The sequence below is a fragment of the Siphateles boraxobius genome, unplaced genomic scaffold (genome assembly GCF_051911475.1).
Source record: "Siphateles boraxobius isolate OS27281-9 unplaced genomic scaffold, OSU_SipBor_1 70, whole genome shotgun sequence".
NCBI classification, from domain to species: Eukaryota; Metazoa; Chordata; class Actinopteri; order Cypriniformes; family Leuciscidae; genus Siphateles; species Siphateles boraxobius.
Window position 1 is genome coordinate 860,332 of NW_027509198.1, and position 23,262 is coordinate 883,593.

General features: G+C 38.3%; 1 protein-coding gene across 1 annotated transcript in view; it reads right to left on the reverse strand.

Annotated features, from left to right (window-relative positions):
• The window catches only part of LOC143724250 (NACHT, LRR and PYD domains-containing protein 3-like), a 391,005-nt gene extending 369,648 nt beyond the window's left edge, over positions 1-21,357 (reverse strand). The window contains exon 1 of the mRNA XM_077217230.1: positions 21,252-21,357. The gene's annotated coding sequence lies outside the window, so the exon portion shown is untranslated. The remainder of the gene's footprint in view (positions 1-21,251) is intronic.
• Positions 21,358-23,262: the final 1,905 nt, after the last annotated feature.

Sequence of the window (23,262 nt, forward strand, 5' to 3'; positions counted from 1 at the left end):
AGAGGAGGAGGAAGAGGAGGAGGAGGAGGAGGGGGAAGAGAAAGAGGAGGAGGAAGAGGAGGAGGAGGAGGGGGAAGAGAAAGAGGAGGAGGGGGAAGAGAAAGAGGAGGAGGGGGAAGAGAAAGAGGAGGAGGGGGAAGAGAAAGAGGAGGAGGAAAAGGAAGAGGAGGAGGAAGAGAAAGAGGAGGAGGAAGAGGAGGAGGGGGAAGAGAAAGAGGAGGAGGAGGAAGAGAAAGAGGTGGAGGGGGAAGAGAAAGAGGAGGAGGAAAAGGAAGAGGAGGAGGAAGAGAAGGAGGAAGAGGAGGAGGAGGAAGAGAAAGCGGAGGAGGAAGAGGAAGAGGAAGAGGAGGAGGGGGAAGAGAAAGCGGAGGAGGAAGAGGAAGAGGAAGAGGAGGAGGGGGAAGAGAAAGCGGAGGAGGAAGAGGAAGAGGAAGAGGAGGAAGGGGAAGAGAAAGCGGAGGAGGAAGAGGAAGAGGAAGAGGAAGAGGGGGAAGAGAAAGCGGAGGAGGAAGAGGAGGAGGAAGAGGAGGAGGGGGAAGAGGAAGAGGAGGAGGAAGAGGAGGAGGAGGAGGGGGAAGAGAAAGAGGAGGAGGAAGAGGAGGAGGAAGAGAAAGAGGAGGAGGGAGAAGAGAAAGCGGAGGAGGAAGAGGAGGAGGAGGAGGGGGAAGAGAAAGAGGAGGAGGGGGAAGAGAAAGAGGAGGAGGGGGAAGAGAAAGAGGAGGAGGAAAAGGAAGAGGAGGAGGAAGAGAAAGAGGAGGAGGAGGAGGAGGAGGGGGAAGAGAAAGAGGAGGAGGGGGAAGAGAAAGAGGAGGAGGAGGAAGAGAAAGAGGTGGAGGGGGAAGAGAAAGAGGAGGAGGAAAAGGAAGAGGAGGAGGAAGAGAAAGAGGAGGAGGAAGAGGAGGAGGGGGAAGAGAAAGCGGAGGAGGAAGAGGAAGAGGAGGAGGAAGAGGAGGAGGGGGAAGAGAAAGCGGAGGAGGAAGAGGAAGAGGAGGAGGGGGAAGAGAAAGCGGAGGAGGAAGAGGAAGAGGAGGAGGAAGAGGAGGAGGGGGAAGAGAAAGAGGAGGAGGAAAAAGGAAGAAGAGGAGGAAGAGAAAGAGGAGGAGGAAGAGGAGGAGGGGGAAGAGAAAGCGGAGGAGGAAGAGGAAGAGGAGGAGGAAGAGGAGGAGGGGGAAGAGAAAGCGGAGAAGGAAGAAGAAGAGGAGGAGGAAGAGAAAGAGGAGGAGGAAGAGAAAGAGGAAGAGGAGGAGGAAGAGAAAGAGGAGGAGGAAGAGGAGGAGGAAGAGAAAGAGGAGGAGGAAGAGAAAGAGGAAGAGGAGGAGGAAGAGAAAGAGGAGGAGGAAGAGAAGGAGGAGGAGGAAGAGAAAGAGGAAAAGGAAGAAGAGGAAGGGTAGGAGCCCCTAGAAGAGTTATTTTCAGCATGGCGGTGGAAGGTTTACGACCGGCAGCCCTTTGTGCGCATGCCTCTTGTGCAGGCTATGGAAGAGGCATGAGGAGATTGATGTGGGTGTGATTCAGGGATGGATAAGGCACTCTAGGCGCTTCTTCCCTCGATGTCTGGCAAGGGAAGATATTGCCTGTGATGTGGCCTGACCCAGCTATGCGGCAAGATGCTGCCTAATTATTTTTCTTGCCTCTTTTTTTATATATATATTTTTTCTGCAATTTTGTTTTTCAGTTTACTGTATTCTGTGAGCATATTTTTGTTCAGGCCAATGTAAATATATCTGCTGTGCATATGTTGCACTGACTTGTTTGGTGAAAGATAAAAAAATAAATGTTTCAACAGCATGTGTGTGTATCTGCAAATATTTCTGTCATGTGAACAATCTGAAGAATTTTCTACAATTTGAACTATTTTAGTATTATGGCAAAGCATACTAAAGATGAGAGTGCTTTTCATTATGCCCAACAGTGTGTAGTTGGTTAGACAAAAATCTGGTAATATAAATGAAGTGTGTACCATTTCGTGCAAAAGTTTGATTTTGATAATGCTATATGTAGTTTTGGTTGCAGTGCTTCATTTTGCAGGAGATATGAGGTATTTTGCAGTTTGGGTGTGTGCATTTGTGAATTGTGTTAAGTATTTTGATAAAACCAGCATTGCTTGCAAAATTGTGTGTTAGCAATTGTAAAAAACTGTAATAAATAAAAAAGTACGCTATTTAGATATGTCTAAGTCAAATTGTCATCGAAAATTTAAGACCTTTCATTAGTAAAAATAAGACTTTTTAAGACTTTTTATGAATTAAGATTTAAGACTTTAAGGATTCGTGGACACCCTGGTTTGAATGATGAATGGAGAATGACTGACAGCCGCAGCGGAGGGAACTGCTTGTAAACCAATCAGGTAATGTTATTCCCTTACCTTCCCAGAGAAAGAAACTTGGTGAGGCAAGCCCCTTTGCGCCAATATTTCCATGCACTCGCGCTCTCATCTGGCACGCGCACCTGTTAGCAGTTCACTGAATCTCTGGTACCCGCCCGGTCTGTTCTGTTCTCACGCTCAATTTAGGCACGCTGCATTCTGATTGGTTCAGATAGCATACTGGGAGGTTGGAGCCAGGAGCACGGAAAAAATCGTGCTATGAAGCGATTTAGAAATCGCGATTATATTACGATTTCGATTAATCACACAGCCCTACTTTGAAAGGAACTTTAAATATATGTACAGTAGGGCTGGGCAATATGACAATATTATCGTTAGGGGTGTGACGGTTATTATATAACTGTGAGACCAACGGTTATAGTTGAACACCGTCATTAGAACTCTATAACCGCCAAACCGTGTTATTAAAATATTTTTTACAAACATTTTTTATTATAGAGAATGTTTAAATACTAATATCAGCTTACGAGGGAAACGGAGTTGGAGTTAGTGGTGCTTCGGAGGCTGAGTGCTGGAGATGATTCGGGAGAGGTCTGTGCCCCTTTACAGATCAGAGCGCGCTGACACGGAGTAAAGCCTTGTTGGACACGTCTGCACGAGCGCGAAGATGCGCGCGGCAAAAATTACGCGTTGGGTGCGAAAGACCGGCAAGATCCCATTTCGCTTGGCTGTGTGCACGGGTTTTTTTGTAACAGTGCGCGCGGCGCCGCATCCAAGGTTGAACGACTTCAAGCCGAATCTGCCCGAGCATGTCTCAACGCACCGGCACCCAGTTTGCGTGTCTAAATTGCAGTTCATTGCAAAGTTTTTTTTTTTTTTGTTAAGGTTTTGTTTACTATGTGTGATTTATTTAAAACAAACCACGTTCATTGCAACGTTTTTTTTTTGTTTTGTTAAGGATTTGTTTACTGTGTGTGATTCATTTAATGGAATGCAAATTCACTTCTAGTTGTCTTGCTGTTAATTTTAAATAAACGTAGAGCAAGTAGCTAATCAGTGTCTGCTCGTTTATTCAAACTAAGTTGTCCTATAACAGACATTGTATAGCTTCTTATACCTTTTAAGCTACTTATACTTTTATAAATATATGCAGTGAAGATAATCAATGCACGCGGTGCCTGAACCACATTTGTGTGGCCATTAATATGTTTAAGATTTGTTTTTTAATGAAAAGAGGCAGAGTGGTGTCTTATTACATATTTAGTTTTATTGTTGATGAAAAAAGGCAGAGTTGTACTTTATACCATATTTCGTTTTATAGTTGCCTAAAATATTTACATAAAGAGATAACCGGAGTAGCCAGAGCGAGCTGAGTGACGCGATCAAAAATGCAGCGGTTCCGTTTGCAGAATAACCGGACTCGCGTCCTCTCGTCCTCGGGAGTTCGTTCTCCTGAGTCGAACTTGGCAAGTCTGAACTATCAAGGACGCAAGTCCGAAGTGTGCGTATTGGTATTGAGAAAAGGCCTTAGTGACAATGAGGTGGATTCAATTGGGCCAGCTGGTTCTTCTCTCTTGGTTCACACAATTTGCTCAGAGTCCAGATTGAGAAACTATTGTTTCAAGCTCAATCAAGTAATTGCTTTTCTTTGTATGATTTGTAATGTCAATTAAGGTTATTTTTGTGTTGTTTTTTTTTTTGGGGGGGGGGGGGGGGGGTTGGTTCTTTTGGCTGTTGTGTGGTTTGAAACCGGCATGCTAATGCTAGTATGTATTTTTGTGTTTGTAAAAGGACTCTTTGAATATCCTCTATTTTTCCTTTTGTCGATGAGGCTCAAGGCGGTAAATCGACGGGAATATGAGAATTATATACCCTAAGGACAATGGCTTGCCTGACTGCAGTCGTATGGGATTTGGAATCACTGTGGATTTAAATAGTTACTGCATCATCTCTGTCACGTGACTATTATTCAGTTTCTCTCCATTGCTGCAACTGGAACCATTGACTCTATGAGACAAGGCATTGGATGCACTCTATGGATTACAGGACAGTAAAAAACTAGGGTTTTCAGTTCTTATTTTTATTGCTACTTATCAATGATAGTAATGCATTTGGATGAATCTTTGGGTTTATTATTTTATACTCAGTGTTCGCTGAGTGGTGTTTATGTAAATATACTGGTGTGGGTCGTCTGATATAAACTGAAAGCTTTTCTATTGGTGTGTTTAGGTTTATCTTTGAACTGCGTATGCTCTCTTTATACTCTAAAACAAGTTTGGTCTGTGGGGCCCTCCCTCAAAATTATCTTGTTCCGTGTCTCACTAAGAGTGGATAGGAAGACGGTTACAAGACTCAGGATAGATGCTCATGACATAACTTGATTCTGACATGACAGCCATTTCATGAATCTCTGATTTGACAGCAATGACGTGACTTGACTCTGAAGTGGTAGCCATTTCACGAGACTCTGGTTGGGTGGTTATGATGCAAGGTGACTCTGGCATAGAAGACCCATGACCTGACTTTGGTGGGATGAACACTTTGGTACTCTGGGACATTTCATCAATAATCATTAACATTACAGATACTCACATTACTAACACTAACATGACAGATACTCACATTACTAAAACTAACATTACAGATACTCACATTACTAACACTAACATGACAGATACTCACATTACTAACACTAACATTACAGATACTCACATTACTAAAACTAACATTACAGATACTCACATTACTAAAACTAACATTACAGATACTGACAGATACTCACATTACTAACACTAACATTACAGATACTCACATTACTAAAACTAACATTACAGATACTCACATTACTAAAACTAACATTACAGATACTCACATTACTAACACTAACATGACAGATACTCACATTACTAACACTAACATGACAGATACTCACATTACTAAAACTAACATTACAGATACTCACATTACTAAAACTAACATTACAGATACTCACATTACTAAAACTAACATTACAGATACTCACATTACTAACACTGACATGACGGATACTCCCATTACTAAAACTAACATTACAGATACTCACATTACTAAAACTAACATTACAGATACTCACATTACTAAAACTAACATTACAGATACTCACATTACTAACACTGACATGACGGATACTCACATTACTAAAACTAACATTACAGATACTCACATTACTAAAACTAACATTACAGATACTCACATTACTAACACTGACATGACGGATACTAACATTACTAACACTGACATGACAGATACTCACATTACTAAAACTAACATTACAGATACTCACATTACTAACACTAACATGACAGATACTCACATTACTAACACTAACATTACAGATACTCACATTACTAACACTGACATGACGGATACTAACATTACTAACACTAACATGACAGATACTCACATTACTAACACTAACATGACAGATACTCACATTACTAACACTGACATGACAGATACTCACATTACTAACACTGACATGACGGATACTAACATTACTAACACTAACATGACAGATACTCACATTACTAACACTAACATGACAGATAATCACATTACTAACACTGACATGACGGATACTAACATTACTAACACTAACATGACAGATACTCACATTACTAACACTAACATGACAGATACTCACATTACTAACACTGACATGACGGATACTAACATTACTAACACTAACATGACAGATAATCACATTACTAACACTGACATGACGGATACTAACATTACTAACACTAACATGACGGATACTCACATTACTAACACTAACATGACAGATAATCACATTACTAACACTGACATGACGGATACTAACATTACTAACACTGACATGACGGATACTAACATTACTAACACTAACATGACAGATAATCACATTACTAACACTAACATGACGGATACTCACATTACTAACACTAACATGACAGATAATCACATTACTAACACTAACATGACGGATACTCACATTACTAACACTGACATGACGGATACTCACATTACTAACACTGACATGACGGATACTCACATTACTAACACTAACATGACGGATACTCACATTACTAACACTGACATGACAGATAATCACATTACTAACACTAACATGACGGATACTCACATTACTAACACTGACATGACAGATAATCACATTACTAACACTAACATGACGGATACTCACATTACTAACACTAACATTACAGATACTCACATTACTAACACTAACATGACAGATAATCACATTACTAACACTAACATGACGGATACTCACATTACTAACACTAACATGACGGATACTCACATTACTAACACTGACATGATGGATACTCACATTACTAACACTAACATGACGGATACTCACATTACTAACACTGACATGACAGATAATCACATTACTAACACTAACATGACGGATACTCACATTACTAACACTGACATGACAGATAATCACATTACTAACACTAACATGACGGATACTCACATTACTAACACTGACATGACAGATAATCACATTACTAACACTAACATGACGGATACTCACATTACTAACACTAACGGATACTCACATTACTAACACTAACATGACAGATAATCACATTACTAACACTAACATGACGGATACTCACATTACTAACACTGACATGACGGATACTCACATTACTAACACTAACATGACGGATACTCACATTACTAACACTGACATGACAGATAATCACATTACTAACACTAACATGACGGATACTAACATTACTAACACTGACATGACGGATACTCACATTACTAACACTAACATGACAGATAATCACATTACTAACACTAACATGACGGATACTCACATTACTAACACTAACATGACAGATAATCACATTACTAACACTAACATGACGGATACTCACATTACTAACACTAACATGACAGATAATCACATTACTAACACTGACATGACGGATACTAACATTACTAACACTGACATGACGGATACTAACATTACTAACACTAACATGACAGATAATCACATTACTAACACTGACATGACGGATACTAACATTACTAACACTAACATGACAGATACTCACATTACTAACACTAACATGACAGATACTCACATTACTAACACTGACATGACGGATACTAACATTACGAACACTAACATGACAGATACTCACATTACTAACACTGACATGACGGATACTAACATTACTAACACTAACATGACAGAAACATTATTAACACTAACATTACAGATACTCACATTACTAACACTAACATGACAGATACTCACATTACTAACACTGACATGACGGATACTAACATTACTAACACTGACATGACAGATACTCACATTACTAACACTGACATGGCAGATACTCACATTACTAACACTGACATGACAGATACTCACATTACTAACACTAACATGACAGATACTCACATTACTAACACTGACATGATGGATACTCACATTACTAACACTAACATGACAGATACTCACATTACTAACACTAACATGACAGATACTCACATTACTAACACTAACATTACAGATACTCACATTACTAACACTAACATGACGGATACTCACATTACTAACACTGACATGACAGATAATCACATTACTAACACTAACATGACGGATACTCACATTACTAACACTAACATGACAGATAATCACATTACTAACACTAACATGACGGATACTCACATTACTAACACTGACATGACGGATACTCACATTACTAACACTAACATGACGGATACTCACATTACTAACACTGACATGACAGATAATCACATTACTAACACTAACATGACGGATACTAACATTACTAACACTGACATGACGGATACTCACATTACTAACACTGACATGATGGATACTCACATTACTAACACTAACATGACAGATACTCACATTACTAACACTAACATTACAGATACTCACATTACTAACACTAACATGACGGATACTCACATTACTAACACTGACATGACAGATAATCACATTACTAACACTAACATGACGGATACTCACATTACTAACACTAACATGACAGATAATCACATTACTAACACTAACATGACGGATACTCACATTACTAACACTGACATGACGGATACTCACATTACTAACACTAACATTACAGATACTAACATTACTAACACTAACATGACAGATAATCACATTACTAACACTGACATGACGGATACTAACATTACTAACACTAACATGACGGATACTAACATTACTAACACTGACATGACGGATACTCACATTACTAACACTAACATGACAGATAATCACATTACTAACACTAACATGACGGATACTCACATTACTAACACTAACATGACAGATAATCACATTACTAACACTAACATGACGGATACTCACATTACTAACACTAACATGACAGATAATCACATTACTAACACTGACATGACGGATACTAACATTACTAACACTGACATGACGGATACTAACATTACTAACACTAACATGACAGATAATCACATTACTAACACTGACATGACGGATACTAACATTACTAACACTAACATGACAGATACTCACATTACTAACACTAACATGACAGATCCTCACATTACTAACACTGACATGACGGATACTAACATTACGAACACTAACATGACAGATACTCACATTACTAACACTGACATGACGGATACTAACATTACTAACACTAACATGACAGAAACATTATTAACACTAACATTACAGATACTCACATTACTAACACTAACATGACAGATACTCACATTACTAACACTGACATGACGGATACTAACATTACTAACACTAACATGACAGATACTCACATTACTAACACTAACATGACGGATACTCACATTACTAACACTGACATGACAGATACTCACATTACTAACACTGACATGGCAGATACTCACATTACTAACACTGACATGACAGATACTCACATTACTAACACTAACATGACAGATACTCACATTACTAACACTGACATGATGGATACTCACATTACTAACACTAACATGACAGATACTCACATTACTAACACTAACATGACAGATACTCACATTACTAACACTGACATGACAGATACTCACATTACTAACACTGACATGACAGATACTCACATTACTAACATTAACATGACAGATACTCACATTACTAACACTAACATGACAGATACTCACATTACTAACACTAACATTACAGATACTCACATTACTAACACTAACATGACAGATACTCACATTACTAACACTAACATTACAGATACTCACATTACTAACACTAACATTACAGATACTCACATTACTAACACTGACATGACAGATACTCACATTACTAACACTAACATGACAGATACTCACATTACTAACACTAACATTACAGATACTCACATTACTAACACTGACATGACGGATACTAACATTACTAACACTGACATTACAGATACTAACATTACTAACACTGACATGACAGATACTCACATTACTAACACTAACATTACAGATACTAACATTACTAACACTGACATGACAGATACTCACATTACTAACACTGACATGACAGATACTCACATTACTAAAACTGACATGACAGAAACATTATTAACACTAACATGACAGATATTTTTCAAGAAACTACTTTTGTATAAGGCCTATACTTTTATACTTTTCATAGTGTGGGGATCTACTCAGGCAGGCATACAACACAGCTGCAGCACATTCACTAAACACTTGGGATCATGTGATCTGTGGTAAGGTCACATGACTAATTAGGAAGCGATAAAGGTTTGCTGCCTGCAAGGCAGACCTTTTCTGTGTTGATGCTGGACACTGTTGTGTGAGTTGGGCTCCTTTTTTTATGTAGGTATAACGGATCATTGTGGAACCTGTTTACTCACTGCTATTGAATTTTAATATTTATTTATTTCAATTTTTTTAAGGGTAATTTTAGAAGCGCGTGTCTACTCTTCACAGAGGACACAGGCTTCTGTCTGGAGGTTTAACCTTTATGCGATCACCCCCAGTGTGACTCGAGCTGCTGGGCTGCACTGGTAAATGCCTCTATGTACATTTTCCATTGAATGTTTTATATTTGCATTTAAACAAGTTTTAATTACTTTCTCTGTCTGTAGCAATGGAACATTCACCTTTTCTCTGCATGTGTTAATGTGCTGTGGGACAGTTGAGCATACTGGAAAAGTAGGCCTGTATTTTTGTGTTATGTTTGAATTGACTATGCTATGGTGTTTAATGAGGTTGGTAACTAACTAACATGCTTGGTTTCTTTTGAAAAGGGACCAGGCCAGCCACTGTTTTCATGTGATTGATAAGCACTTCTTTATTGTTTTTTTGTTGTTTGATTTTTGTTGTTGTTGTGTGGTTAATCTTGTCGTTCATGTGCCACATTCATAGTAGCATTTTTTATTTTATTTTTCTTGACTAAGGGTTGCCATTTATGCTGGTGGTTCTCCTCCCTAACTATGTTTTCTGTGTAGGTTATCCTTGTAAAAGGCCGGATCTATGCTGATGCTTTGCCTCTTCTCTGGGGACCACACTGGGAGAGACATTGTATTGGTGTGTACTTATAACTACAACACGGTGTGATATTTTGTAGTGGTATCTAAAGATCTTAGGTGTGTAGAGCTTGCTGTGGTGCATGCTTCGACTGGTGTTGGGTTGCTGTCTCCTGTTTCTGTCTCCCCAGAGGCCTCCTGAGCAGGGGTTTTGCATTGGCAGATCTGACCTTCCTAGATTGAGGAAAATCCACCAGTCATTTATTCTAGTATTTTTAAGATCCATTTTAATAACTTTTCTACGTCTTTCTGCACTAAAATATATAATAAATTTGGAATACATTGATATATCTGCCTCTTCTTTACTGTCCCTTTGCGGGGATAAACATATTATTAGCCACACTACATTCATAGGAAGATTTGTGGTTCCTCCTGCCCATTATCAGGGGGTGGCGTAGTCAGACTTGAAATAGGGTATACTGCACGAGTGGTACTACAATAGCTAATGAAAAACAAGCAAATAAATACTTTTAAAGTTTTCAGCTTCATTCAAAACCTACATTAAGTTCCCTGTGGTGTCATTGGATTTTACTCATCACCGCGTTCTCCCTCGGAAAAACACGCGCATTTATTTGTATGACTTGCCAGTGACTTGTGACCCAAGCTACGACTTGACTTGACTTTCTTGACGTAAGGCAGTGACTTGACTTGACTTGCTTGACATAAGGCAGTGACTTGACTTGACTTGCTTGACGTAAGGCAGTGACTTGACTTGACTTGCTTGACGTAAGGCAGTGACTTGACTTGCCTTTATAAAATATTAACTTGCTTGAGACTCGAAGGTTAAGACTTGAGACTTGCTTGTGACTTGCACATGTGTGACTTACTCCCACCTCTGTTAAATATGGAGTCATCTCAGCCTTAATAAGCCTGTTAACAAGCAGAATCACTGAAGCAAAGAAGAGAACAGAAAAAGAGACGAGCAGAAACACAAGAACTACAACTGACTTCAGACACAGCCTTAGATTAAATCAACTGAAGATCAAAGAAGACATTTAAATATCTCCAGATCTCAGCAGAGGAGGATTAAACAATTCCACAAACAGCATTACCAGCTTGACTTATTAATAACCATATTTACTTGATTTCTGTCAGACGTCTACAAAAGTTTTTGAGAATTGAAGGGTTTAACTCTAATGTGTTTCATTAAAAGTCACCATAACAGTGATTAGTGTTTCCATTAGTTGGGCTCTTAACTCTTATTATATCTTTTGTCTTATTTGTCTGTTATGACTGTGTTTGTTAAACATATTTGCAGCAGCAAAGAAAGCTAAAGTGAAACGAGATCAGCTGATGGTGGTTACCTATTGATTGCTTTATAATCTTCATGAAATAGCCTAATTCAATAATGTTTTTTAATCTAACCATTATAATTTATAATTATAACAATTTACAGTGGCTCAACCATATGTTTATCAAGCGACAAGAATACTTTGTGCGCAAAAACTCTTTATTAATTTTCTTCTGTGTGGGCCTCTGAGTGAGTTCACGTAGTGTAACAGTGCAGCGCTTCTGGGTTGTACATCTCAGAACACGGGCTCACCATTGGCCAGCATCACACGCATCACACACATGACTAGCGCCAGCCAATAGTGAGCCTACGTTCTGACACACAACCCAGAAATGCTGTGCTGTTACACTACGTGAACTCACTCAGAGGCCCACACAGAAGAAAATGAATAGTTGAATAAAGTCGTTATGTTTTTTTGTTTTGTTTTTTATTTATGGTTGAGCCACTGTAGTCACTTGGACTATTTTAAACATTGTCTTTACTAACTTTCTGCCCATACAGGAGTGAGACAGCTCTCAGATTTAATGAAAATAACTTTAATTTGTGTTCTGAAGATGAACGTGCAAAGCGATAAAACAATGTTTTTCATGCTTGTTTTGCATATTTGTATTCAATTTTATACATCTAAATGCCACCTCTGATACAAATTCTGTTTTCTCTGTAGTGGAAACAAATATTTTTGTTGATACTGAGTTCAATTTGATTGGTAAAAGCCCTATAGTGACTTATTCCAATTGAATGTATTGATCAAATTTAAGCAGATTTCTGTTCTAATAATTTTGGCCACCACTGACACAGTGGTGGCCAAAATTATTAGAACGGAAACATTTTTAATGTTTTAAGAGAAGTCTCTTCTGCTCACCAAGGCTTCATTTATTTGATCCAAAATACAGCAAGAACAGTTATATAGAAGAAGATGTCCTGTGGACGTACAAAAGCGGAGACTATTGTCAAAAACGTTCTTGCCCCCGAGTCAGTTGCTGAAGTGGGTAATTTTTTGAAGGGGTCGAAACCCATCCCATTTTCCACTCAAACAGACGCATCTAACAAGGGCAATCAAAAGATGTTTCCTCTGTCTATTCAGTATTTCACTCCTGAGAGTGGAGTATCCCTAAAAATGTCTGATTTTGTGGAGAATCCTAATGAGTCTGCTGTATAGGATCAAGTCATACAAATGTGAATTATGGTGTTCACAACTCAGTTTACACAAAGTTGAAGAAGAAAAACAGCTTCCTCCTACCAGGCAACAGTCTTGCCCACATTGTCCACAATACAGTAAAACATGCAAGATGAGTTGTCAGTGGATGTAGAGAACATTGTTCTCAAAATATATGCATTATTCTCAAGCTCTGCAAAAAGAAGAGAAAAACTCAAAGAATTTTGTGTGAAGAACTGTCAAACCTTCACATTCCCGATGAAAGGATTTTTAATATCATAGATGGACTGTCAAAAGAAAACGTATTAAAGATGTATAATGAGGGCATGTGCCATCAGGTATGTGAAGAAATGGTTTGACTTCACTGAGGACAACTGGCTCTTTCACTGAAGCCTTTGTCTCTCCAGTCTGAGAAACTTGACTTTGGTGATATGGAGAAGGTTGCAGAGAAATTTCAAGGAACACGCCATTTTTTTTGGAAATAGGCTCAGCTTCCAACTTCCCTAGAGTTAAACAGTTGAGTTTTACCGTTTTTGAATCTATTCAGCCGATCTCCGGGTCTGGCGGTAGCACTTTTAGCATAGCTTAGCATAGATCATTGAATCTGATTAGACTGTTAGTAGAGGTGGGCGATATATCGTTTAGACGATAATATTAAATTGTTGTCTGGACGATATGCAAAATTGGGATATCGAATATTTCATTATTTGTACAATCCGACCCCCCAAACATGAAAAGAGCTGAAGGAAGTTAAAGAGAAAACAAATAATGCACACTATAACCTTCTAAACAATTATATGTAGCGATTTTAATACTGTAGGGGTTTGTTTATTTTATTTCTTTGTACAAAATCACAATCGTTCCTCAATTGCACGAGAGTAGCCTAAGCTGCTACTAATATGCAATATACAACTACGAAGTTCTTACCTGTGTGTTATGACGTTTCTTAGGTTGAAGCAACAATCCAAAATCGTAAAGAGTAAAGCCGATGTACAATTATTAAAATAGCTGCTAGAAAAGGCAAAATATGCGTTGTTTGCGGAAAAATGAAGTCGGAAGTTAAAACATTTTTCTTAAATGTCTGTAGCGTCCTCAAGTGGCGAGCTTCGTGTTTGTATCATTAGAAAATTGCGTTGTATAATGAGTCCAAAAGATGGAATACATTTTCCCAAGAGATCTGTTTGGTATGCATTACAAGCCGAACCATCCCGGTGGTTGGACCATTTTTCCTGCCGACCAAAATCCGCGCTGGAGCGAACACCACAACGTTGCGCAACATCAAATGGCAAATGAAATGAAAGCGGAACGAAACTCATTATTTTGTGCTTCACGGACCGTTTATCAGTTCGGATAAATGTCAGTGCAGCGCGAGCCAATCTTGATTAAGCGACACCGGTACTACATAAGAGATCCAGTAAACAAAGCATTTGAATTCCCCTCTTAAGTAATAACATCGCTACGAGATCTAGTGAGAAGCGTTACAATTTCTCCGTTATAAGCTGATCAAACAGCGCTGATGTGGAAACCAGGAGAAACATTGTTCCATGAATGAACTAGTTATAGGTTTTAAGTCCACAGATCATTCACCATGGATTTAATGTAGTAACACTAACTTGTAACCATGGAAGTTTGGCAGAAATATTAAAATGCTTTCAAGTACGTCACACAATCTTTTTCCAGCACTTCAAAACTCAAATGTTATATGTTATTTAAATTTTATTTTTAATGTGATGACCAAAACATTATTTGTTCATCCTTCAAAGATTACCCCCATTAATAAAACTAAAAGTTTCAAGATGTAGGAAAACTCACACTTACTTAAAAATAATTTTTCTTTTAATAAATAGGAAATTTCTATGGCATTTCTTTATTTTTGCTGTATCGAAAACGTACCGAACCGTGACACCACTGTATCGTATCAAACCGAACCGTGAATTTTGTGAACCATTACACCCCTATTAAAAATATACAAAAACAATAAAGACTTTATTGAATAATATTTTATTATTTTAAAAAGTTTTGGAGTCTTTAAATCAATAATGTCTCATATCGTTATGTACTAGTAATTCTATACAATAATAGGTCAAATGCAGCAAGTCAAAAGACCAACTGGAACTTCTTTGCCAGTTTGCACATATTTCTTTGAAGGATTGCAAAAATATCGTCTGAATATCGATATCGAGATATTGAAAAAAAATATCAAGATATTCATTTTTGTCAATATCTCCCACCCCTAACTTTTAGCATCTCTCTCAAAAAAAATTACCAAAGAGTTGAGACATTTTTACCATTTAAAACTTGACTCTTCTGTAGTTACATCGTGTACTAAGACTGACGGAAAATAAAAAGTTATGATTTTCTAGGCTGATATGGCTAGAAACTATACTCTCATTCCTGCGTAATAATCAAGGAACTTCACTGCCGTACCGTGAGTGCAGCGGCGCAATGATATTACACAGCGCCTGGAAATAGTCCCCAGCTGGGTAACTTCCAACCTGACCGCCACTAAGTTTGTGTCATTGATTAGGTAGTGGATTTACCTGTGGATTTAGGATCTGCACCAAAGGAAATGTTTTCTGAATCGTCTCTCACAAATGTCTCCAGGTTACAAAAAAATAAAAAAAAGTGGAGTATTCCTTTAAACTCATTCAAAAGCTACAAATCACTTTACGATGATTGTGTCACTGCCGACTCCATGTCTCAACACAGCTGAGAGAACATGACCAGCGGCAGCATTCAGACAGCTAGAACGTGGAGGACAGCGCTTCAAGCCGCAGATCTTCCACACGTACTGGCTTTAGTCTTATCTGTCCTTAGTATTCCATCATCCACCGGCTACATGGAGAGGATATTCTCCAGGAGGAAAAACAAGTGGAGTGACCCGAGGAACAGATGCTCTGTTGAACTCATGAAAAGCGACCCTAACTTCAACACACTGTGTTAGGAATTTAACAAAACTGTATTTCATGACAAACAAATCTGTCACAGTCACGGTTCAGCGTCTGAACTACACTTCCCAGCATCCCTCATGTCTTCACACCTGCACTCACTCCACCATTACCCGCACCTGTCATCATCATCACCATTATCACCTGTGTTCAACTCATCTGTGTTCATTGGTGTCTGTATTTAGTTCCTTTCTGTTCAGTTAGTTTTTGTCTGTTCTACTTTACATTTACGTGTGTGTACCTTCTGCCCACTTTGTGTGTTATAAGTAATCGCTTTGCAATTGTACCTTTGGACTCCTCGTTTTCCTCTGCCTACGTGACAAAATCCTTCCAGCTGTGAGAAATGAGAAGTACTCATGGAAAAAATGAGCAGGTTCTGATAACAAAAGAAAGAAAAGGTCAAAATCGTATTTTTTTAGCACTTTATTCTGTTGAATTCTTGCACATTTGTTTTCACTGTTCATAAAAATGTAAACCATGAAATTACTGTTTTTTTCTACATTTACTGTAACTTTTCTACATAGGATATGTCTACATTTAATCATTTGTGTTTATAAAAAAGTTAGGCTTATCAAAGCCCATTACATGCACATTCACTTTAACAAACTCTAGGCTATTGTTTAAAAAAAAATAACACTTAAAAATAAACATGCACTTAAAGGGGAAATGAAGCAGTCAGTCAAGTTTACATGATTTCCAAGATTGATTTCCACTACAATAAAAAATTATGTAAGAAACATGACAAATGTTAACATATAAAAGAAACACCGTTATATATTTCGCGGCAAGGGCACTGCCATTGTGCTGTATTATAACGGGTGACGTCACGGGGTGGGTTTGCTCTGTGCTGAGTTCAGTAAAATACAGTGAAAGATGCATGTAAGCTGGTCGAACCAGCGAACAACTAATGTTAGGTACAGTTAGCTAACAGCTGTAAGCATGAACTAGCTAACGCTAACTTAGTGTTTAGCTAGTGAACTTTATTAGTACCAGACAAAAAGACGACGTGTAACGTTAACAAACTGCACATGGAAACATTGTTTGCGATGTCTGCCATCATATTCCCGTCTCTTTGTCAACACCATGGTTGCAATACATGGTCAAGATCATCGTCTTGACAGCAGATGGATCGTGCTATCGTGGCGTAATAATCTGTTTGGTTGTAAAATGTACCTGAATGAAATTAATCAAATGTATCGTCCTGTGGAATCATTCATTCACAGACAGCATACGAATCTTCCTGTTACGACTGCGAGTCGAGTGTGAATTGAAAGCGCTTCAGACGATTCAGTGCGTGCAGGAAACCGAACAGATCATTCAAACTGATTTGCGAACCGATTTAGACAGATCTGCCAACATGTTTGATGAAGTCTTTGAACAAAATCGACAAAAACAAAGAGTGATTCATTTGTAAATTGAGCATCGCTCATCATGCCCATAAAAAAGATACAGCGCGCTTGGAAAACTACGCATTTAACAACATGTTTGCATTAAAATAAAGTGCGCCATTTGCATCCCTGCATATAACGAGATTTGGGCCATACAAATTACGGGAGTTTCACGGGAGAAATAACAAAACGGGAAGGGGGCGGGAGATGGATGTGAAATACGGGAGACTCCCGGGGAAAACGGTAGTGTTGACAGGTATGAGCTACAGCTAATACACCATAACACCATAATTTGTATGGCCCTGTATGGCGTTATTTTTTAGTCAAAAGTTATGAGTGTGTAAGACATGCTCACGAGCACATTATGTTATTTCACACGCGCAAAAATGAACCTTCAGCTGGCATGATAAAAGTACTCGCGCACAAATTCAACAACCGAGAGGTGTACAGGTAGCTGCGAGCGAGCGCCTGGCATACTCTCATAGGTTAACTCTGCTTGTACAGTGGAATCCTGCTCGCGCGCAGCGGGCTTCTGCTCGCGGACTGCTGTTTTGCTCGCGCAGTGGATTTCTGCTCGCTCGAGTCTACATGACTTTTGACAATTTGGGGGCGGAACCAAGGAGGACACTGACCCTCTTATGATTGGTCACTTTAATCGTAATCACAACCACAGGGACATCCTTGTACCTTGATGGACAGCTCTCATTACAGGAAGTCAGAGTCAAAGGATCTGACGGAGTTTTTTATTTTATTTATTTTTTAAATGAATTTAAACTGTATATAAAATCCTTAGCTTTGAAAGGTCCTAAAGCACAAAAAATATATGATACCCTAAAACACTTCCCAACTAAGATAAATGGATGAAAAAAGACTGAATTCTCCCCTTATGTCATGTTATATTATAATTCCTTACCGTTTATTTATTAAAATGTTTATTTTGCTTACAAATATCCTTATTTTTGTACTAAGACTACATTTATATTCTTGTTGTATTAAGAGCTGCTCCCTCTGACTATATTGTCCTTGTATCCTATTCTAAAGAAAAGGAAGTTATGCAGCCATGTTTGTCTGTAAATCTTGATATTTCAATAAAAATAAAAAAAACTCCGTCAGATACTTTGACTCCGTGCTTCCTGTAATGAGAGCTGTCAATCAAAGTACAAAGATGTCCCTGTGGTTGTGATTACGATTAAAGTGACCAATCATAAGAGGGTCAGTGTCCTCCTTGGTTCCGCCCCCAAATTGTCAAAAGTCATGTAGACTCGAGGGAGCAGAAATCCACTGCGTGAGCAAAACAGCAGTCCGCGAGCAGAAGCCCGCTGCGCGCGAGCAGGATTCCACTGTACAAGCAGAGTTAACCTATGAGAGTATGCCAAGCGCTCGCTCGCAGCTACCTGTACACCTCTCGGTTGTTGAATTTGTGCGCGAGTACTTTTATCATGCCAGCTGAAGGTTAATTTTTGCGCGTGTGAAATAACATAATGTGCTCGTGAGCATGTCTTACACACTCATAACTTTTGACTAAAAAATAACGCCATACAGGGCCATACAAATTATGGTGTTATGGTGTATTAGCTGTAGCTCATACCTGTCAACACTACCGTTTTCCCCGGGAGTCTCCCGTATTTCACATCCATGTCCCGCCCCCTTCCCGTTTTGTTATTTCTCCCGTGAAACTCCCGTAATTTGTATGGCCCAAATCTCGTTATATGCAGGGATGCAAATGGCGCACTTTATTTTAATGCAAACATGTTGTTAAATGCGTAGTTTTCCAAGCGCGCTGTATCTTTTTTATGGGCATGATGAGCGATGCTCAATTTACAAATGAATCACTCTTTTTTTTTGTCGATTTTGTTCAAAGACTTCATCAAACATGTTGGCAGATCTGTCTAAATCGGTTCGCAAATCAGTTTGAATGATCTGTTCGGTTTCCTGCACGCACTGAATCGTCTGAAGCGCTTTCAATTCACACTCGACTCGCAGTCGTAACAGGAAGATTCGTATGCTGTCTGTGAATGAATGATTCCACAGGACGATACATTTGATTAATTTCATTCAGGTACATTTTACAACCAAACAGATTATTACGCCACGATAGCACGATCCATCTGCTGTCAAGACGATGATCTTGACCATGTATTGCAACCATGGTGTTGACAAAGAGACGGGAATATGATGGCAGACATCGCAAACAATGTTTCCATGTGCAGTTTGTTAACGTTACACGTCGTCTTTTTGTCTGGTACTAATAAAGTTCACTAGCTAAACACTAAGTTAGCGTTAGCTAGTTCATGCTTACAGCTGTTAGCTAACTGTACCTAACATTAGTTGTTCGCTGGTTCGACCAGCTTACATGCATCTTTCACTGTATTTTACTGAACTCAGCACAGAGCAAACCCACCCCGTGACGTCACCCGTTATAATACAGCACAATGGCAGTGCCCTTGCCGCGAAATATATAACGGTGTTTCTTTTATATGTTAACATTTGTCATGTTTCTTACATAATTTTTTATTGTAGTGGAAATCAATCTTGTAAATCATGTAAACTTGACTGACTGCTTCATTTCCCCTTTAAAGGAACAATCTGCTCCTCATATTTTGTGTTGTCACAGTTCTGTAGTGGTAGGCTACTGCTCAGGCAGTGGTTTGTGTGTAACAGGCGTGACATTGTAATATGATAATTTAATTCTTTTTAGAATTAAATTGTACATAAATAGCTAAAGCACATTTTTTAGCTCAGTTAAAAAAAACATACTTATTGTACACATACTTGTCTTCTGACAGTGAAATGACAAAAACGTGGTAAATTACAAATATTTGAGTGTCCTTATGTCCTTTATTTTCCTATAAAGAACCAAGGTCGTCCCTTATTCTCCTTTGCTGAAGTTGGCAACTCTAATCTTATCTCCACTTTATGACCGTTAAACTCAAGTGTCGCGCGCTCAGCTTCTGTCAACATAAAGCCCGCCTACTTTGATTTGATTGGTCATCTCCAATACGTTGACATTGACGAGCGGTGAAAGACCAATGACAGCTCAGATGAGAAGGTCGGTTATCTTGGTGTTGTGCAATGTCATTGCAGCACTAAATACTATATTATCCAGTTAATTCACAACATTTATTGTATAAAGCTCGGAAAATACGGGCATGTCTGGTAAACATTAATCTATGCTCCGCCTTCAGAAACGAACATGTCGTGTCACTGACCCTGATTTAAACATTCACTATCCGGAAAGACTGCAATTGTCCAAAGAATAATTTCGATTTCACATTATACAAAACAACATCATAAAACTGGAAATAAACCTTTTTAGAAAAAAGCACTAGGCTATTCATTTCTGTTAAATTAATTTCAATAAAATGGTTTGTTTGAGTAATTCCTGGCTGGTTTTTGGTCGTTCTACTTTTGCAACAGGTATAAGTTATAACTTAATCATTATCACACTAACTCATATGAAATCCGCTCATATTCCCCCAGATAACTGTAATGGTGTAAGTATTAAAGCTTACTTGCAGTAGTTCAGACGCTCTTGTCCTACAGGAACAGAATCCAGAAGTCTTTAAACACTTTCAGTTTGAGATCGCTGTTAAGACTCACCTGTGCGATCCTGACTGATGTGTGTCACGTGCTACGACGTGTGTCTGTACGATTCAATCTTTAACAGAAATCAGTTTAGTCTGTAGCAAAATATATTCTGCGTCATCAACTGCTTTTTTTCATCTAAAGACTTTAAATGTTTAACACCATTAACAGTGTTCTGAAACATTATATAAACGAGGTTACACTTGTGCTGTTCTTCTAAGGTTTACTGATGTTTGGCAAACCGACTTCATAATTATGAATGCTTGAACACAAAATACATAACAAAAATGCAAAGGATGTACATAAAATAAAATAGGCTACACCATATATAAAACTGCTTTTTATTGTAATAAAAAAAATTATAATAAAATCTTAAATGCATTAAATAAAGAAACCGGTTTAACAGCTTTTTTGTTTGTAATCTCCATCATTTTCTAGTTCTTTGAGTACCACAGAAAAAAAGAGGTTTCTGATTGTTGAATTTACAAAGGTGAATATGAAACTTAACAAGTAATTACAAGATTAATCATATATGCCTAATTTTCTAGATTTTTCCATAATTTAAAAAAAATTACATGTTCATATAGCAAAAGAAAATTGCACAATAATTAGTAATTTATAAGTTTGGAATACTTTTATATTGACAATGCAAGAAAATAGGAGGTACAGTTTCTGGTTGCAATAAACAATATGAACAGTTTACATCTATGTCTTGGTTAAACTTGGATAGAAAATGCTTAGCAGGGTGAAATTTGTGCAATAATCCTTAAATGAAATTTCCTTAATCTGTTTTTGTAATGAGATATTTATTAGGTAACAACCAGACCTTTCTCCAATTAAAGGTACAATATGTAAGAATGTTGCATTAAAATATCCCATAATCTCAAGGCCAGTGTTATATATTTTGTTAAGTTGATTACTTTCAATATCCCAAATGTTTCCAACTATTTTTAAATCATGAGAAAATTGCGATTTTAACCAAGGAAACGGGGCGTTACAGCAGGGGGGAGCTGGGAGTCGCCAGTCAATTGCGTCATATCCGCGTCACCCTCGGTTTCCCCTCGTACTGCGTGGAGTCCTTGACAAATGCGGAAGTTGTCCCCTGTCCGGCGTCCGGTGCAGCCTCAAGCCGGACTCTAATTTGTCCTCCTTTTTGGAGTTGCGCTGAATTGTTTAAAAAAAATTAACCTATAAAAATCCTGCATATTTGATAGCGGCTCCCTGATGCCCGTAAATTAGTTAAAATCTCCTGGAATCCCCCCCCCCCCCAAATAAAACTGCTGGAATCTCCTGGAACCCCCCCCCCCCAATAAAACCGATAACCAAAATATATGTTTCCTCCTTTTTGGTGTTATGGAAATGGCCACCCTATTGACATTGTTATCACGTCTGATGTTTATGGCCATGTAAATAAATTTAGCATGTGTTATACATAAAGATTTATCAGTATTTTGGCAAATTATGTGGGTATGTTCGAATGTACTTTTACACCAATTGTTCAGAACACGTAAAACTGCACAGCGTTATCACAATAATGAATTCGACATACAGTAACATCTATGATAACCAATTTAGTATTAAACCTTACTTTTCTTGCGGTTAATTCATTTTAATGAAATAAAAGTGTGATGAGGTTCAAGAGTCATGAAGGAAGAAGACAGGGGTCTGCGTGACTGGGAATCGTACTTTATTAAAATAAAACAAAACAAACAAAAGTCGCACACAACGCGCAATCACCGTGGCAACCGTGACGGCACAAAACAGTTCAAAAATGAGAACTCGGATCCAACGTTTAGGGCCTACAGGAGTCTGCCCACATGGGTTGATGATGGGCCACAACAGGTATATATATGGGCTGCTATATTTGTTTGGGTTACCTTATTTTACAGTACACCCCTAAATACAAACATTACATGTAATCCACTAAACTACACTAAA